The following is a 17,623-nucleotide window of genomic DNA, read 5'->3' as shown; positions in this document are numbered from 1 at the left end:
TCCTCATCCCTGCATTTCCACGGAAGCCTGTGTCGGTGCTTGTATGTGCACTGACCGTTTTCTGATGGAAAAATGAGTTATTGTCATTATTCAGGGAATTGATCATTTCCACTGGCTGGAAAGTCTTTTTACTGTTGATCTAGAGCTATGGCTATACCAAAATCTGTATCATCAGGGTTCTCCGGAGGGGGAAGAGCAATAAGATGCGTGTGTGTAGTGAGGGAGCTGGCAAGTCTATAATCTGGAGGGCAGGCCAGGAGAGCTATGGCTGATCCCAGCTGATAAATCAAATAAAATACCTTCATTTCCCCACATTCAATAGGGTGGCTTGTGGGAAATAAATGCAAAGGCAGCTACTTACAATCAAATGGTTGCAAAAGATATTTTCAGAATAAAAGGTCTATTTTGGAAAAAGAACATTCTAGAAAATATAGTCTCTCAGATGTTCCAATGTGGTTCAAACTTGATACAGGGGCTAGTACTGACAGAAGAAAAGTCTATCAGATCGAGAGAGAAAAATGCTTTACATTATCTATACAAAATGTATTTGGTTGGAATGTTTATATAAACTCAAGACTATTTTGTAGATTAAGTTAGGAGAAACAGAATGTACTAAGTATGTAGATTTAGAAGAACATGTGTGGATTGGTGAGGTATGTAAAGACACAGACTAGAGAAAGAAAGTGTCAAGATTCTGTGTCCTTAAGATCACAGCATATGAGTGAGCCAGGGACTTAGTTTGAGTCAGAACAAGTGGTCAGTCCTCCCAATCAAAAAACAATTCCTTCTTGCTCAGGAATGGAGGTCCCTCCTCAGGCCAATGATTTATAATGAGCAGAGCCACCTGCCAATTAATTACAAAGTAGGAAGGAAAGAAGCAATGACCTGCAAGTTTTCATTTTGGAGATGAGATTTGGGGTGAATTTAGAAGGGGTTTGAGAAGAGACTATGGAGAGCATCTTATGCATGGCACATGACTGCTACTTACCTTGTCACTCAACAGCACAAACATGCCCAGCGCATTCCTGGCTTGTCTGACACTTTCTTTGGATGGAAGAAGACCCAAGAAGATTAAACAAGACCATGGATATTAGGTCCATGCTGTTACATTATTTTAGGGAGCAAGAGAGCTCTAAAGAGAGTGGTATTCAGAACAGTTGAGGAGTATGGATTGGTGTGGCTACCCAGAAAACCTTGGAAAGCAATCATACTTAAAAAGGTCTTGCTTGAGAAATAGATGAGCAACCAGAACACGGTGAGAATACTGTCGGGAGACTAAAGCTCAGAATTCGCTGAGGTCAGAGTAAATGAATAAAGATAGAGGGTCCATTCAGAGCTAATAGGATGGATGAAACCCAATTGCTTGGGATAGATGATGAGATTCCACCCGATAAAAAAAGAGAAAGGAGAGACATTCATGTTTCTAGCTTCCCCAACAAGATGCTAACAAAATTAGTTTGTTCTATAATCTCATTGGAAGATGGCAAGCAAAATTGAAGGTAGGTGGAGAAATACTAAGAGCACTTAAGAATTTCAGAAGCCTCTATTTTATATGTGAGCTTAGAGTCACTGTCAGGCATCTTTGAACCATCTGACCCTGGAGAATGAAAACAAGGCCAGGGGATTAGTGATGAACAAATGCTCTTCCGGTTTTGAATAAGAGGAATTCTGAAAACTACACACTGGAAAATCTGATTTTATTCCAGGGAAAGTTTCTAAAATAGAATATTAAACAGATGGCTTGTGAGCCCAGAGAAGAGGAAGCGGTGACTCACTGGGCAAAGTCGTGCCAAACTCATAGTCATCCTCTTTGTTAATTATACTCCTAGATTGGTGGAACAGGAAGGATTGGGGGAAACCTTTAGAAAAACCTGCCTGGGTTTCAAAGGGCATTTGCCAGTGTCTCTCATGATAGCTTGGTAAACACAGCAATGAGCTATTAGTTGGATGTTGGGACAGTCAGGTGGAATTATGACTGGCTGAACAATGACTTCCAAAATGGTGTTGGTGTCAACTGGAGGAAAGCTGAAGAGAAATGTCAGATGATTGGGCTGATGTCAACATTTCATCAATGGCTTGGCGAGGGACATCGAAGGCCACATGAAATTTGCAGATGACACAAAGCTAAGCTACAGAAAGAGCTAATGTGACAGAGGTAGGACTTGAAATTTAAATTTATCTTGACATCTAGAACTCTAGGAAGAAACCCGCGAGATGAAATTTAACGAAGATAAATGTAAATTTTATACTTAAAACTTCATGAATACAGAATGTTAATGACCTGCCTAAACTTCTGACCCTGCAGGCTCTTACTCTGACTATAGAATCATGTGTGTCTCTCTTTTGCTCACTGACATGCCCTTCAGTTTTCCTGGTCTTGGGTGGAAATACAAAAAGTATTTTATCAGTATTTTCAGCCATGCTGTTGAACTAGCTCTAAAGTTATGGTTGCAACCCTTACTTATAAACAATGTTCACAATAACAGGGCTCCTCCCTGTTATCCCATAGTCCAGGACCCTGGTCTCTAGTCCCTCTTGGGCTGTGTCCTTGAGTCAGCCGCTCAACACTTGTCCATTTGGATCTTCATGATAGTTGGCAAGATGGAACTCAGCGAACCCCCTACACCAGACTTATTTCATTAATTGTCCTTTATCTTGGGTTCTATTTGGGTCTTTGTTTGCAGTACACAATTTCCAAGTTCGATCTAAGATTTGAATGTACCTCAAGTTCTTTCCTCCCATAGACTGGCTGGAAATACAGACTTAGGTACAAGGTATGAAAGCGACCAACTAGGTTGAAGTTGAAGCCAAAAATGTGACTATGATGCAAGAAAGAAGAGAAACTACGAAGTGAAGTCGGAGGGAAATCAAGGAAGTTGTGGTTCAAGAGAGCCGGCAGAAGAAACGGAGGACAGCTGGGGTGAGGGGGTGGGGCGACCCGAGATGTCCGTAACACGGAGGCTAAGATGTGGGCAGAGGAAGGAGGAGTTGATCAATAATGCTAAGTATTGCCAAGATGTTCACCAGGATAAAAGACAAACGACTTCGTTTAGATGTGGCAAAAGCTGGCACTAACATTGGCAAATGCTCCTTCTGGGGGGAGATATGGAAGAAAAGGTTAATTGCCAAAGGTTAAGAGGGAAGAGGTTTGGAGAGATGGAGATGGTGAGAATCACCTTCACACTTGAACAAGGGAAAGTGAGTAAGAGGGCAGTAGTTAGAAAGGGGAAAGGGGTTAGATAAGGGAAGGGTGCGCGCACACGCTTACTGTTGTTTAAAAATGTGGCAGAGAAAATGTCATTAGAGAAAGAAATGGAAATGTCATACAATGTGTTGGTTTTTAAATTATCTTTATTGTTGAGCATTACAGATGGCTCCCTTTCTTTGCCCCTTTACCCCCTCTACCCGCTCCCGCCCCCTCCCACCCAGGCCTGCACCCCACCGTTGTCTGTGTCCATTGGTTATGCATATATGCATGTACGTTATTTGGTTTATCTCTTCCCACCCCCCACTTCTCCCCTCTGAGATTCCTCAGTCTGTTCCCTGCTTCTATGTCTCTGGTTCTATTTTGTTCACTAGAATATTTTGTTTATTAGATCCCACATGTAAGTGAGATCATGTGAGACTTCTCTAATGTGTTTTTCATGGAGGAAGCTGCCTACAGATCCATCTGCATATCTTTTTGTTTCTTCCCCTTTTCCTTTTCCTTTTTGTGTTCCACTAACTTCCTTCCTCTCTCAGGCCTTGTGTTCTTCTCCACATCCCTTCCTTCCTGAGATCAGAAAGTGTGCTTTGTATTTCTCTGTATTCACATCACTGTCATCTCAGTCTGCTGCCTTGAGTGGGCTTGGTGAGATGTCACCCCTGAATAGAGATGTATTGATAAGGGTTGCTCAACACACACGCTAGTCACAGAATTAGGTGACCATGTCGCCGTACTTTGCTTGGCTTATCTTATTTCTAGTCCCAGTATTACTTCAGAATTTAATTGCATCCTTTACTCAGTAGTCTTTTTTTTAAAAATCCTCACCTAAGGATATTTTGCCACTGCTTTCTAGATAGAGTGGAAGTAAAAGAGGAAGAGAGAGAAAAACATCAATGTGAGAGACACATGGATTGGCTGCCTCCTGCACAACCCCTACCAGAGTTGGGGATCAAACCTGCAACCCAGGCAATATGCTCTTGACCAGGAATCGAACCCAAGACTCCTTGGTTCGAGGGCTGACTCTCTAACTGTTGAGCCAGACTGACCAGGGCTACTCAGTAGTCTTTTGAGCCACATGTTGTGATCAGTGAACTCCAGGCTGGCTCCTGGAATGGCCCAAACGTTTGGAGGAGAGATGGAGGATATGCATGGATGAGTAATTCGGTCGTTTCTCTTTTTGGTGGGGGAAGAAAGCCAACTCTTCAGCTCACTTCCCCAGTTGACATTCACAACTCTGCAGCTCTCGTGATCGTCGGGGGTAAAGGTTGCCAACATATTTTTTTTCAAGTTCTGCAAATTTGTGTGCTTAAAGAAATTGCTTCCTAATTCTTTTCAGCAACAAAGACTTGGGCAAAACCCATCTCTGCTGTGCTGGGGGCCACAAACAAGGGTCTGTGTGGGAAAAAATCATTACAATGAGTGTAATTTTAATGGGTAAATGACTCACCTACTGTCTCTTCCAGGTACATATTGTTTTGCTGATTTCTTATGCTTCCTCTTGCCCTCACCAAACTGATCAAGAATCATCTTGTTTAATTTTCTGAGTTCACTGTTATCTATTGCGGTTGTCATTGATCACCAGTTCTCAGAGTATCAGTTTATTAGTTTTAGCAAAAGGATATTTGGTAGAATAACCACATGGAGGCACCAGTTGTATGATGGTGCTATATTGAAGGTGGAGAAACTGCACCCATAGCAATAACTCTCACTTTGCCCTGCAATAGTTTAAGATGACACGAGAAAAAGAAACGACTCTTCACCAGCATTCTCCAAAGCCTCCTAGAGGATCTGTTAGTGTGACAGCAATTTCAGCATCAAAACGTGATGCATGAACTTTCTGTGTCTGAGAAAAGACCTGCCGTAAGTCTCACAGCAGCCAAGCCCAATTAAAAACATAGAAAAACAGACTACGGTACAGCTGATAACTCTGGCTAAGCTGCAAACGCTCATCAGAAGATGCTTGGACATGTCTGACTCAGCCTTTTCTAGCATCACATGTATAGACCATGCAGGTCACATCCACAGGACACAGAGGTAAACAGCAGTGAGAATTGTCTGGGTCTGGTTTAAGCTGATGGCTATCGGAGTCCAGGGGCCCAGTTTAATGCCATCCCCAACCCTGCCCCGGCCCACCAACAGGAGCCTGTTTCTGACTTACCAACAGAAGTAACAAAGCCCGAATGATGCATAAATCAGCACAATTATACTTATTTGTTAATCTGCAAAATTTTTTTGTGTGCTTTTGCTTGTAGAAATTTGGAGTTTTGCCACAGACTGTTATATGTGACATTTGATTGGAGTGACTTCTTTCTCTATCACTGCAATTTAAAGACACTGCCCAAGGTATAAACCTCGGTCAGCATTCCAGTTTCCTTGTCTTGAGATATTTACTAATGTAATGAATATACACATGTCTTTGCCACATCAACTTAAATATATTTAAATATATATTGCATTCAATATATAGAATGTACCTTTCTAAATTGATGTATTGTACCCTTTACAACAATTTAATAAAGTAAACCGAGCATGTGGGTTCTTCTTTTTATTTTTGATGGTTAATAGTGGCTTCTCTGTCACCGTGAACTTCCGCGGCCAATGACGATCTTTCTCGGGCCAGATTAGCTTGAAAATTTTATTTATTTGCTTTTTGTTTTTCTTAGCACAGGTCTTATTTCCCATACTGAATTCGGCCTGATTCTAAGAGGTGAAATCTGAGGGGTTGATTGATAATTTTCAAAATAATTTCCAAATTATGTTCTATAAATCCATTCATAACCAGCCACTGGGAAGAGCCATTGATGGCATTAACATCACAGGCTTATTTCACTTAAGCTAAACAGAAAAAAACTTGATCCAAAATATAAACTAATTCAAAATACCTTTTTCCCGCCTGCATTTCACAATATGCAGAATTAAGACTAAATAGCTTATATGTGCCTTTAAAAGACATGGCTCTCACCTTTGGAGAGACAACATGATAGACCTGGAGATTATTACGCTAAGTGAAATAAGCCACAGAAAGACAAATACCATGTGATCTCACTTATATGTGGAGTCTCATGAACAAAATAAACTGATAAGCAAAATGGACGCCGAGGCCTGGATACATGGCACAGACAGACAGCTGGCAGAGGGGAGGGGACTGAGGGACTGGATGAAAGAAAGTGAAGAGATTAACTAAAGAACATGTGTGTATGACCCACAGACACGGACAACAGTGTGGTGACTGCCAAAGGGGAGGGTTGGGCGGGGGCTGAGTAGAGGAGGGTGAAGAAGGAGAAAAGGGGACATCTTGTAACAGTGTCAACAATACATGGATTAAAAAACAAAAGATATAGTTTAAATGTTTAGTCCAAAGAAGAGAAGCGTTTATATATGCAAAATTCTACACTCATGCCCTGGCTGGTTTGGCTCAGCGGTAAGAGTGTTGGCCTGCAGTCCAGAGAGACCGGGTTCAGTTCCCACTAAGGGCATGTGCTTTGGTTGCAGTTTGTCCCCGGTCCTGGTTAGGTCATGCGGGTGGCAGCCACTTGATGTGTCCCTTTCACATCGATGTTTCTCTCTCTCTTCCTCTCTCTCCCTCCCGCTCTATCTGAATAAAAAATGGAAAAATGTCCTCGGGTGAGGATACAAAAAAAAAATCTACACTCACTTAAAAATTTAGCTTTTATTTCATTGGATTTTCATAATGACAGAGTCTCTGGACTTTGGTGAAAACCAACAAGTTGGTCAATGATAGATGATCCAATACACAGACTTTCTCATGTGGACCATTTATCTATATATTAAAGCAAATAGCATATTAATGTGATTGACTCATGAATGATCATTCAAACTTATTTTTTTGGGGAAAAAATATCTAAATTTCAGGATCCTATTTTTTAGTTCATGATATGGAATTCCATTTTTTTTTTTTTATATTGTTTTTTGTTAATCCTCACCTGAGGATATTTTTTTCCATTGATTTTAAGGGAAAAGAGGGAGGGAGAGAGAGATAGAGAAACACGTTTGAGAGAGACACAGCGATAGGTTGTCTCCCTCATGACCCCAACCAGGGCCAGGTATGTGCCCTTGACTGGGAATCGAACCTGCGCTCTCTTTGGTCTGCGCGCCAACGCCCTAACCACTGAGCAAACTAGCCAGGGCTACTCAGCACTTTTATTAGCCAGAGAGACCACTGGGTAAAAAGTTTTAGTCTATAGTGGCTAAGAGGGGCCATCAAAAGGCATCGTTGTGGTGTGTGGGCATGAGGGACTGGAGGGAGGGGACACGCAACATCCGTGAACATCAGCGTATTGAATTGCTGCTTCAGTCCTTTGGTCTCCATGGTCTTAAGCTGTGATGGTTCAACGGCTGGGTTGGAGTCCATCTGTACTCCAAATTTTGTCTCTAATTTTTATTTTGGCTCAGCATGTGTCTAAAGGAGAATGAAACCTAAGGAAATGTCTCTGTACCTGTCAACCATTAGCAGGTGAAACAGGTACATCTCCAGCACACAGTCATCTAACTCAAGCGACACCATGCCTCTGAAACCGCTCCCTCCACCAACTCCAGGCTCATCCGAACTGTAAACTGCATGTGTTCGTGTATCCACGCAGTCCAGAATGTGTCAGGATAGAATACCGTCCAAGAGTTTCCGAAAACACGAAACAACTTAGCTCCCTTCGGTCAGTTGGAGCTTCTTTTTTTTTTTTTTTTTTTTATCCTCACCCGAGGATATTTTTCCATTTTTTGTACAGATAGAGTGGGAGGGAGAGAGAGGAAGGGAGAGAGAGAAACATCGACGTGAAGGGACACATCGAGTGGCTGCCACCCGCACGACCAACCAGGGCCGGGGACAAACTGCAACCGAAGTACATGCCCTTAGCGGGAACCGAACCCGGGTCTCTCCGGACCGCAGGCCGATGCTTTAACCGCTGAGCCAAACTGGCCAGGGCCAGTTGGAGCTTCTTAAAGCTCAAACTGGCCAGGGCCAGTTGGAGCTTCTTAAAGCAAGTACAGAACTGTATTCTGGCTAAACTAAGTGTGTGTGTGTGTGTGTGTGTGTGTGTGTGTGTGTCAACATACACATACATCGGTGGGGAGCTCACAAAATTAAACAAAAAGCAAAACATAGCAACACCAACAACCTATAACTAAAGAACCAGACAGAAGAAGAGAAAGCCCGCGACTTGGAAGAGGCTTGGTAGTAGGAACTACTGGAGTTTGTCAGGCTTCGCTGCTGACGTCAATCAGCTTCAAGCGTCAGTGTTTTCATTATTCATACGTTTCCAGTTGTAGGGAGGGATCAGACCCCTGGCCTGGAAGGGGTCACCTGCCCACTCCTTGGCTAGAGAGGGCGTGGTACCTCGAGTGACAATTTCATCCACTGCTCGGTGGGGCAGAGCCCACTCACCACATCAGAACGTGCATTTCAGAGGGAGGTGGAGAGAAAGAGCGGCAGCCCAACCGCACCTTGAGCTTCTTGACTAGGAGGGTTGCATTTGAACGTCACGTTTTTAGTTTGCACAAATCTTAGTTGATGTGTATACCCTACAGATTTTCTAGATGCTCCTTTCCGGCTGGCGGCCGGCCCACTCACACTGTCCTATGGACCGAAAGTGCCCTTTCTGCTGTGTTCTCTCTCTGAGATACGAGTTGTCCGCTCCGGCCCAGTACATGTAGCCCGGCAGTTGTGGCAGACTGGTTGGTTCTACAGCACTTTGAGGTCCTTCGGCACAACGAAAGGCTTGCTCGTGTAAATATTATTATTAATAGTCATTATCAGAAACAAGGAACATCTTGATAGCATGAGAAAAAAAGGAACCAGCTCTGGTTGGGAGCCAAACAAAGCAACTGTGTGGAGCAGACGCAGAGCTCCGAGCTGCCAGACATGCTGGGGAAATATTCCTCACTGTTGTTGGGATTTTAGCAGAGTTTCCTGGGAAATGACATGGCAGAGGCCCTGGGAGGGTCTAGGTGCTGGAACATGAATCCATGAGCTTTGGGGCAAAACAAATGTTTCTCTTAGAATGACTGTGCTTGCAAATCTCCCAAGGGCAGTGCTGACCACATTCTACCCCTCTGAGGCTTCCAAATGAGAATGTGTGTCCCTCTGGTGGAATATTTCAGCCCTCCAAGGATCTAGGGGAAGAAACCCTTTTGTCTCTTTCCCTTCTGGTGCCCAAAGGTCCAAGAGAGTTGGGTTCAAATGAAGGGAGTTCCACGTGGGAGTGAGAATCATCCAATGCCGTAACAGAGTGACCTCTCCTGTTATGAATACACCAGCCACAAAATCTAGTCAAATCTTGCAAAATGACCCCTCATTTATTATATTGCTGCACAGTTTTAAGAGCACCCAACATTCAAAGAAGGGCTGCAGTTCTACTGAGCGCAGTAGAATGAAACAAAGCCACACATTCAGTGTGGTGTTCGGGGCAGTTTCACCCTCTCTGCACTGAGGAAGCTATGAATGGAAGCAAGATCTTCATGGCTGGACTCAGGGAGATGGAGGTACTTGGCAGAGGGAGGTGGTGTTGGAAGTTTCATGTGGCTCTGATGCAACTTCCTGGCTCCATGAGATGGAAGGAGAGAGGATAGAGAGCATGAGGCTGCAGGAGGAATCACAGAGTGCCTCTAAGCACACTCTGCTCTTGTGTGCTGTGAGCAAATAACTTCGTTCGGCTATACCAGCAAACTGTGGGAGTGGAGTGAAGCCCGGGCATAGTGGGTGCATCCAGGGAGTGTCTGAGGGGTCAGGATGGCTCAGAGAGAGTCCTGGGAAAGCTGGAAAGACTGAACTTTTGTTCCTGGAAGTAGGACCCAAGGCATCATTCAGGGGTGGAAATCCAGCAGGGAAAATCTCTTGCCTGCCCCTTTCTCTGCCCTGCAGAACTCGGTTGATATTCAATTGCAGAGAATGTCTGGGGAGGTTTTATTTCAAGCAAATTTGGTACTTCTTGTTTTTAAGTCCAAAAGTGAAGAGAATTCTATTTTCTTACAAGGGCAATATCAGTCCCCCTGACCTGCAGCAGATCTGCTTTTTTTTTTTAGGGTGAAAATTTTAATTAGGGAGAGAAGCCCTATCCATCACCACTCCCCACAAAAACAACAGCAAAGGTGCATGCTTATGTAATACACAGAAGTTCATGTGATTGCTAAGGGGCTAAGCCCCTAAACTGTAAGGCTGTTTCCCCTCCATGAGTGGGGAGGGCTGAAGCTCAGAACAATAGACATTCTGTCTCGGGGTAATGGCGAGAGATGAAATGGCAAGTCTTGGAGAAGACATGCTCAGAGGAAGCACAGAAATATTTAGTGGAGAATTTATTACATTTTGTTTCTAATTCTCTTCCTCATCTCTTTGTAAAATATTCAGCAGGATCTAAATTGCCAAGGTACTATTTGAAAGATGGGACAATGGGCTCTTGATCTAATGGTGGTGGTGGTGGTGGTGATGGTAGTGATGGTGATGGTAGTGGTGGTGGTGGTCGTGGTGGTGGTGGTGGTGGTGATGATAATGGTGGTAGTGGTGGTGGTGATGGTGTGGTGGTGGTGATGGTAGTGGTTGTGATGGTGGTGGTGATGATAATGGTGGTAGTGGTGCTGGTGATGGTGTGGTGGTGGTGATGGTAGTGGTTGTGATGGTGGTGGTGATGGTGGTGATGGTGGTGGTGGTGGTGGTGATGGTAGTGGTGGTGGTGGTGGTCATGGTGTTGTTGTTGTTGGTGGTGGTGGTGATGGTGATGGTAGTGGTGGTGGTAGTGCTGCTGGTGATGGTGATGGTGGTGGTGGTGATGGTCATGGTAGTGGTGGTGGTAGTGCTGCTGGTGATGGTGGTGGTGGTGGTGGTGGTGTGTGTATGCAGGTATGAGAGTGTATGTGTGGGGGAGAAGAAGGGAAGCCAAAGCTGCTCAAGAGAGACCAACCACAACTGATCACACCATGTAGTCAGTTGTCATTCTGTGCCTAGCAACATGCTAAGCCCTTTATATGTTTTACCTCACTTAATTTTCATAACAATCCTACAAGGCACTAGTGTGTTTTCTGTTAATCTGTGTCAATAGCCCCTCCTCAGATAAGAGGCTGTGAGCAGCTCACAGGTGGGACTGTGTTTTATTTATCTTTGTATCCCTATTGTCCATTGTGAGGTCTGGCGCAATGAAGGTACTCGAGATTATTTGCTCGGCTGAGCTGAGTAGAGAAGGAAATAGGATTGAAGATGTAGATTGAAGTTAGATTGATTAACAGATCAAGTTTGGATTTCGTCTTAATTGTTAGGGTGAGTGAAGATGTGATAGGGTGGACCAACCGCATGGAAGGTTTTTGATAAAAAAAAGTTCATTCAATTTGTCTTGGTTTATGAGCATCCAGCAGGTAAGAGTTATATCTTAAAATTCAACTTGCCTCAGTACTATATCTTCCTGAATATTTTTTCTTGACATACTGTTTTTGATGATTGGTTATAACGTCAACAATCAGTCAAGGGTGAGCCCAAGGGGCAGCTAGAAGCTCAAGTTTCTCTCTGAGCTGCCCTTTGTTTTGTAAAAGAAATGGACACAACAAAACTTATTAAAACTGAGAAATGTTAGCCCAGCTGGTGTGGCTCAGCGGTTGAGCATCAACCCATGCTCCAAGAGGTCGCCGGTTCAATTCCCGGTTGGGGCACATGCCCAGGTTGTGGGCCCATCCACAGTGGGGTCATGCATGAGGCGGCCGGTTGATGTTCTCATTCATCAATGTTTCTATCTCTCTCTCCCTCCCCCTTCCTCTCTCTCTAAAAAACAAACAAAAACTGAGAAATGTTATTATTTTTAACGTTGAACTTGCTACAAAAATGACAGTTGCCAACTGATAATAAAGATCATTCTTGTGACCATAATAAGAAGGAGTGGCTTAGTATATTTCTTTTTTTTTTTTTATCCTCACCCGAGGATACTTTTCCATTTTTTGTACAGATAGAGTGGGAGGGAGAGAGAGGAAGGGAGAGAGAGAGAGAAACATCGACGTGAAGGGACACATTGAGTGGCTGCCACCCGCACGACCAACCAGGGCCGGGGACAAACTGCAACCGAAGTACGTGCCCTTAGCGGGAACCGAACCCGGGTCTCTCCGGACCGCAGGCCGACGCTCTAACCACTGAGCCAAACCGGCCAGGGCGGCTTAGTATATTTCTTTACATCTCTCCACCATGGCATGCTCTTAAAGAAAACACTGTTATATTTTTTGTCTTGCTTAATGCGGTAGGAAGAGAAGAATCATAGAATTGCAGACATTCCTGCTGGGGAAGAAACATGATAATCAGGTGTCCCAAAGTCACCTGACTTCGGAGTCCACTGGGATAATAAAAAGAGTCCGGAAGCAGCCCTGGCCGGTTTGGCTCAGCGGTTAGAGCGTCGGCCTGCGGTCTGGAGAGACCCGGGTTCGGTTCCCGCTAAGGGCATGTACCTCGGTTGCAGTTTGTCCCCGGCCCTGGTTGGTCGTGCGGGTGGCAGCCACTCGATGTGTCCCTTCACGTCGATGTTTCTCACTCTCTCTCCCTTCCTCTCTCTCCCTCCCATTCTATCTGTACCAAAAATGGAAAAAATATCCTCGGGTGAGGATAAAAAAAAAAAAAAAAAAAAGAGTCCGGAAGCATACTCCAGTTTCTCTGAGAACTTAGAGGAAACCATTCATTTTCTCATGATAAGATCGTGCAGGCTAACTGAGCTAAGCTTACATACTTCTGGCAAAAATGTCAGCATAGTGCTAACCCTGTTCATCTCTTGCTGATGATAAGCTCTCACTAATAGTTGGACGTGTCATTGAATAAAAAAATGACAGGACAATTGGGTTGTTATTCTATAAGCCCTTTTAATGGTGGTAAAAATATTTTTAAGTGACTATTCCTCAAGAAATAAGCAACTAAAAATGAACCCCTGGCTTCACTTTCATTGATGGGGAAGTTGAGGTTTGTGTGTTCAGTTGGCCCCTAGGCCCTTGTCCAGCATGTCTCTCACCCCCACGTGTTTAATTTTCCAAGATGCCACAGGGCCTTTGCTGAGCTGGTTAAAATTTATCGCTCCAGCTATTTTTGTCCAATATGAGAATACATATTCTCCAAATTCTATCCCCGCATTCTGCCTTTTTCAGTGACTCTAAGGAAATGCAAACGCTTGGTTTTTGGCACGAGGGGACAGCGATGAAAAACTACCCGACTGCGTGGAACTGTGGCAGTGGAGCTGAGGGAGCAGCAGCAGGACGCCCTGAAGTGTCTGCCAGAAGCATGGACAGATGTCCTGTGACGATCATCACCAAGGCTCTGCTCAAGCACCTTGGTGTGCTCATTCCCGTCGCATTTCCTGACACGTCACTGTCCTCTCCTTGTTGTGTGGCTCTCTGACCCCCACTGTCCTCTCCTTGTTGTGTGGCTCTCTGACCCCCATGCTCCTCTCCTTGTTGTGTGGCTCTGTGACCCCCACGCTCCTCCCCTTGTTGTGTGGCTCTGTGACCCCCACGCTCCTCTCCTTGTTGTGTGGCTCTGTGACCCCCACGCTCCTCTCCTTGTTATGTGGCTCTCTGACCCCCACGCTCCTCTCCTTGTTGTGTGGCTCTCTGTGACCCCCACTGTCCTCTCCTTGTTGTGTGGCTCTCTGTGACCCCCACTGTCCTCTCCTTGTTGTGTGGCTCTCTGACCCCCACTGTCCTCTCCTTGTTGTGTGGCTCTCTGAAATCCCCACTGTCCTCTTCTTGTTGCTGTTGCTCTCTGACCCCCACTTCTTCCTTCTGAGGACTCATACCTGAAGCCACCCAGCTGATCTGCTAAGACATCAGCTTGGGCAGAGTGGCCACACATCACTTTTCCACACTCTGAACCAGTGCTTTCTCCAGGATCATGAAAGAAAATATTACACTTCTTAAAGGGAACAAATCGCTGTCATTTGAATCAAAGGAAAGCACACGGCCAGCCTGCATTCCAGTAAGACCGAGCGCATGTAATCTGCTGCTGGTTCCAGCAAAGGGCTGCGGTGGGGGCAGATCGGCCCTGTAGAGTGCGGACCTTTCGGACAATGAAGGAGAAAATGTGAACAATCTTGAGGGCTCGTTTTTCAACGTTTTGCTTCCATCTTCGTTGAAAGAAACTCAAGGCTGAGAAGTGAAACAAAGACTTAGAAAAGGCTGAAGTGGAATAAGGTGGAAACGTGACCTCCTTTTATTTATCTGTTTATTTATTTATATGGAGTTAATGAAGTCAACATGCATAACAACATCCCCTGCAGAACCCAGCCCGTGAGCTCATCCCTGTGGCACCCCGGCTCCGTGGTGTGCTCACGCCCCAGCCAAGTCGTGTGACACGGATCAGAGATTTGGCCGGAGCAGGTCTTACGTCTTCTTTTCTTACTTGGCTTTTTCACTTGGGATGGGAAGTTCATTTTTCAAAATAATTGTTGAGTGCAATTTAGGAACGCCGAGGTCAGCCAGCTTCATCTGCTCTGGGGGTGCGTGGAGGAACCCTTCCCAGAGGTGCTATAAAGCTGCCCCCGCCACGGTGATGGAAGGAATGTGTCCTTCCTTCCTGTGCAGCGAGACGCACTCTGCACACGCTCCTTGAAAAGCTGCAAACCGGCCTTTGGAGTCCATGCAGCTAGACAGACATGAGCAGAGCAAGGATGACGGGCCAGTGACAGAAGGTCACCAGGACAGAACGTCCCAGACACGTAGCAATGGGCAAACTGGTAGAGTCAATATGGGAGATAAATTTTGTTAACCAGGACCTCACCCCTAGAGCACCCCCTGCCCCCCAGATAGTCTCTCATCATGCAGGTCAGATTCTCCCATGACCTTTTCTCCCCTGGCATGTGGCTAGTCATGTGTAGACCCCCACCCTTAGGGGAGAACAGGGGCTGGAGGGAAGCCCCATCTCACGTCCATCCAAGGACAGAAGACACCCAGGCAGGCCCTGGTAGGTCAATTCCCGGAAGAAAGCAGTTAATTGCACCTCCCAGGGGTTAAAAGGAGCCCTAGCCCACACCCCAAGGCGGCTCTTTGTGCCCCCATCCCCACCCCCACTTGAATTTCTTTAGGAGTGTACTTTTTCTTTGCTTGCTTAATAAATCTCCTCTTGCCAGTTTGAGCCTTGGCTCTGAATTCTTTTTCTAGCCAGAACGCAAGTACCGAGGTCTCCTTCGCCGTGTGTATGTCTGGTCTGAGTAGAATGAATTCTTTGGAAATAGGGCTAGGGATCTACCCAGTGTCCTTGGGAAGACACAGCGAGGATCCACGCACGTTACATCAAACAACATGTTCTGGAGGTGCCTTCCCACTTCCACCTTCTCACCTCTTTTCTGCTTCCTCAAATTCTTCTTACAAGTCTCACTTAGACGTTTCATAGTGAAGAAAGAAAAGTTAATATAAGAAGGTTAGAAATGGAAGATTCGGAAACTTCCACACACTATTTTTAGTAAGTCTAATGGGAAACATTGCTTAAAAAAACTTTTTCTTTCCCTAGTATATTAATTCTCATCTTCTTTCTCTCCTCATCGGGAAAGAATTTCTCCATAATTGTCTTCCCCTATGGCTTCCCTCTGGGAATTATTTTCATGTCTCTTTATTTTTCACCTTGAAGACCACTGAGATAGAATTAAAAACATAGATCATAATTCTGTGCTTACCCCAAGGTTAATTTTTCAATATGAGAATCGCTTGAAATATACCCATGATATTTCTCTCTCTCGCTCTCTGTGTATGTAGTCCAATGGGAGTCATGTGGTCTTATGTGTTTGGAAGCAGCTAGTTCCGGGGAAACCTATTGAAATGTATACCACCCACCACCATGTTCTTAGCAACCAAGGAGGAGCCGCTGTTTTATGGGATGGAGTTTCCTGTGTTAATATCTTGTCTGCCTTGGACAGACATATTAGAGTGTAACATGACTTCTAATCTCTCTCCTCCCACTTTTCCTGGCCCCGTTCCATCCGTACCCACGTATCTGGTGTTAGGGATCCCCAAAGGGCAAATCACAACGCTACGCCTGCTCTTGAAATACATTGGAATGACGGCAACAAAATCGGTAACAGGCGTGGATGGGTCTTAAAGAATTCCATTAGTGTTGTTGATGTACTACATTATACCCATTCAACGGGATCATTAGCCAAAGAAGAGAATAATAAAACTTTTAAATCTGGAACGACGTTTTGGTAAAATAATCCACGTTTCTTTTGTAGATGAGAGAAATGAGACCAGGAGAGGTGAAGTGGTTTTCTCAAAGTCACTCAGTGGCAGGGCTGAGGTTAGTGCCTCGTGCTGGGCTCTGCCACACTGGTGGCTCAAGGCTATCGGAAGACCTTCATTAAGCTTTCCTGCATTGCATGGTGACATCACTGTGTTCTGATGATCTAGGGAACAGGAGATGTTTACGAATTTATGAATTCACATGAAATATATTGTAGAAAAAAAGCAAGGGCTTTCTTGTATACTCTTGCCATTATTAATGAGTTGTTTTTCTGGGAAAATATATATCAAAATTGTGGCATGATGAATATCAGCCTCAAAACTTAATATCGAAAGCTCCATAACTCACCAGAGACTCAAACCATAGAAACATTGCCACTATATCCCTTCATTCAACAGATGTTTTAAAACATGACTTTTAGCTGCATTGAAAATTGACATCAGAGAAAGGACGGTGAAGACACTGACTCACTGTAAGTCACCCGAGAGACACCAGAGTGTGTAACTGGGGACTGTCACTGTCCCAAAGAGAACCCGCATGGAGCGCACCGCTGGTTTAGGTGTTAGCAGCAGGAGAGAATGTGGACCTTAAATAAAACATTCAACATTGTTTTTATTTACCTTGATTAGTGTTTATAGGTGCAGTGAGAATACTTTTCTGATTTTAGTTTCTGAGAAAATTGTGGAACAAGTGAAAGACAATGAAAACCTGCCTGTAGAATCATCATCTCGAGAGAACCATTATTGCTCATTTGGTAGATTCCCTTCTTTTGCTATTTTTCTTCTCTTGCCTTAAAGATTTGTTGTTGTTGTTGTTGTTGCTATCTGTCTCTACTTCTCTCCCCATTCTTATCCCCATGCTCATGTCATGGTGTGTGTGTATGTGTGTGTTTTGTAGGGATAGGAAGTACAGGTCCTGGGGAGCAATGTGAATCTTTGACACACAGAACATTTTTTTTTCTTTATTGATTTCAGAGAGAGAGAGAAAGAGAGAGGGAGAGAGAGATGAAAACATCGATGAGAGAGAACTTGATTGCCCTCCTCCTGCATGCCCCCCACTAGGGATCTAGCCCACAACCTGGGCATGTGCCCTGACCGGGAATCAAACCAGTGACCTCTTGGTGCATGGGTCAGTGCTCAACCACTGAGTCACACCGACTGGGAGACAGGACACTTTTTGCAAGTGGTGCCTTTCAGCAGCTGTGCAGAGAGCGAAGTGTTGGAGACTTG

The sequence above is a fragment of the Molossus molossus genome, unplaced genomic scaffold, assembly GCF_014108415.1.
Source record: "Molossus molossus isolate mMolMol1 unplaced genomic scaffold, mMolMol1.p scaffold_m16_p_11, whole genome shotgun sequence".
NCBI classification, from domain to species: Eukaryota; Metazoa; Chordata; class Mammalia; order Chiroptera; family Molossidae; genus Molossus; species Molossus molossus.
Note: the sequence above shows the minus strand (reverse complement) of the source record.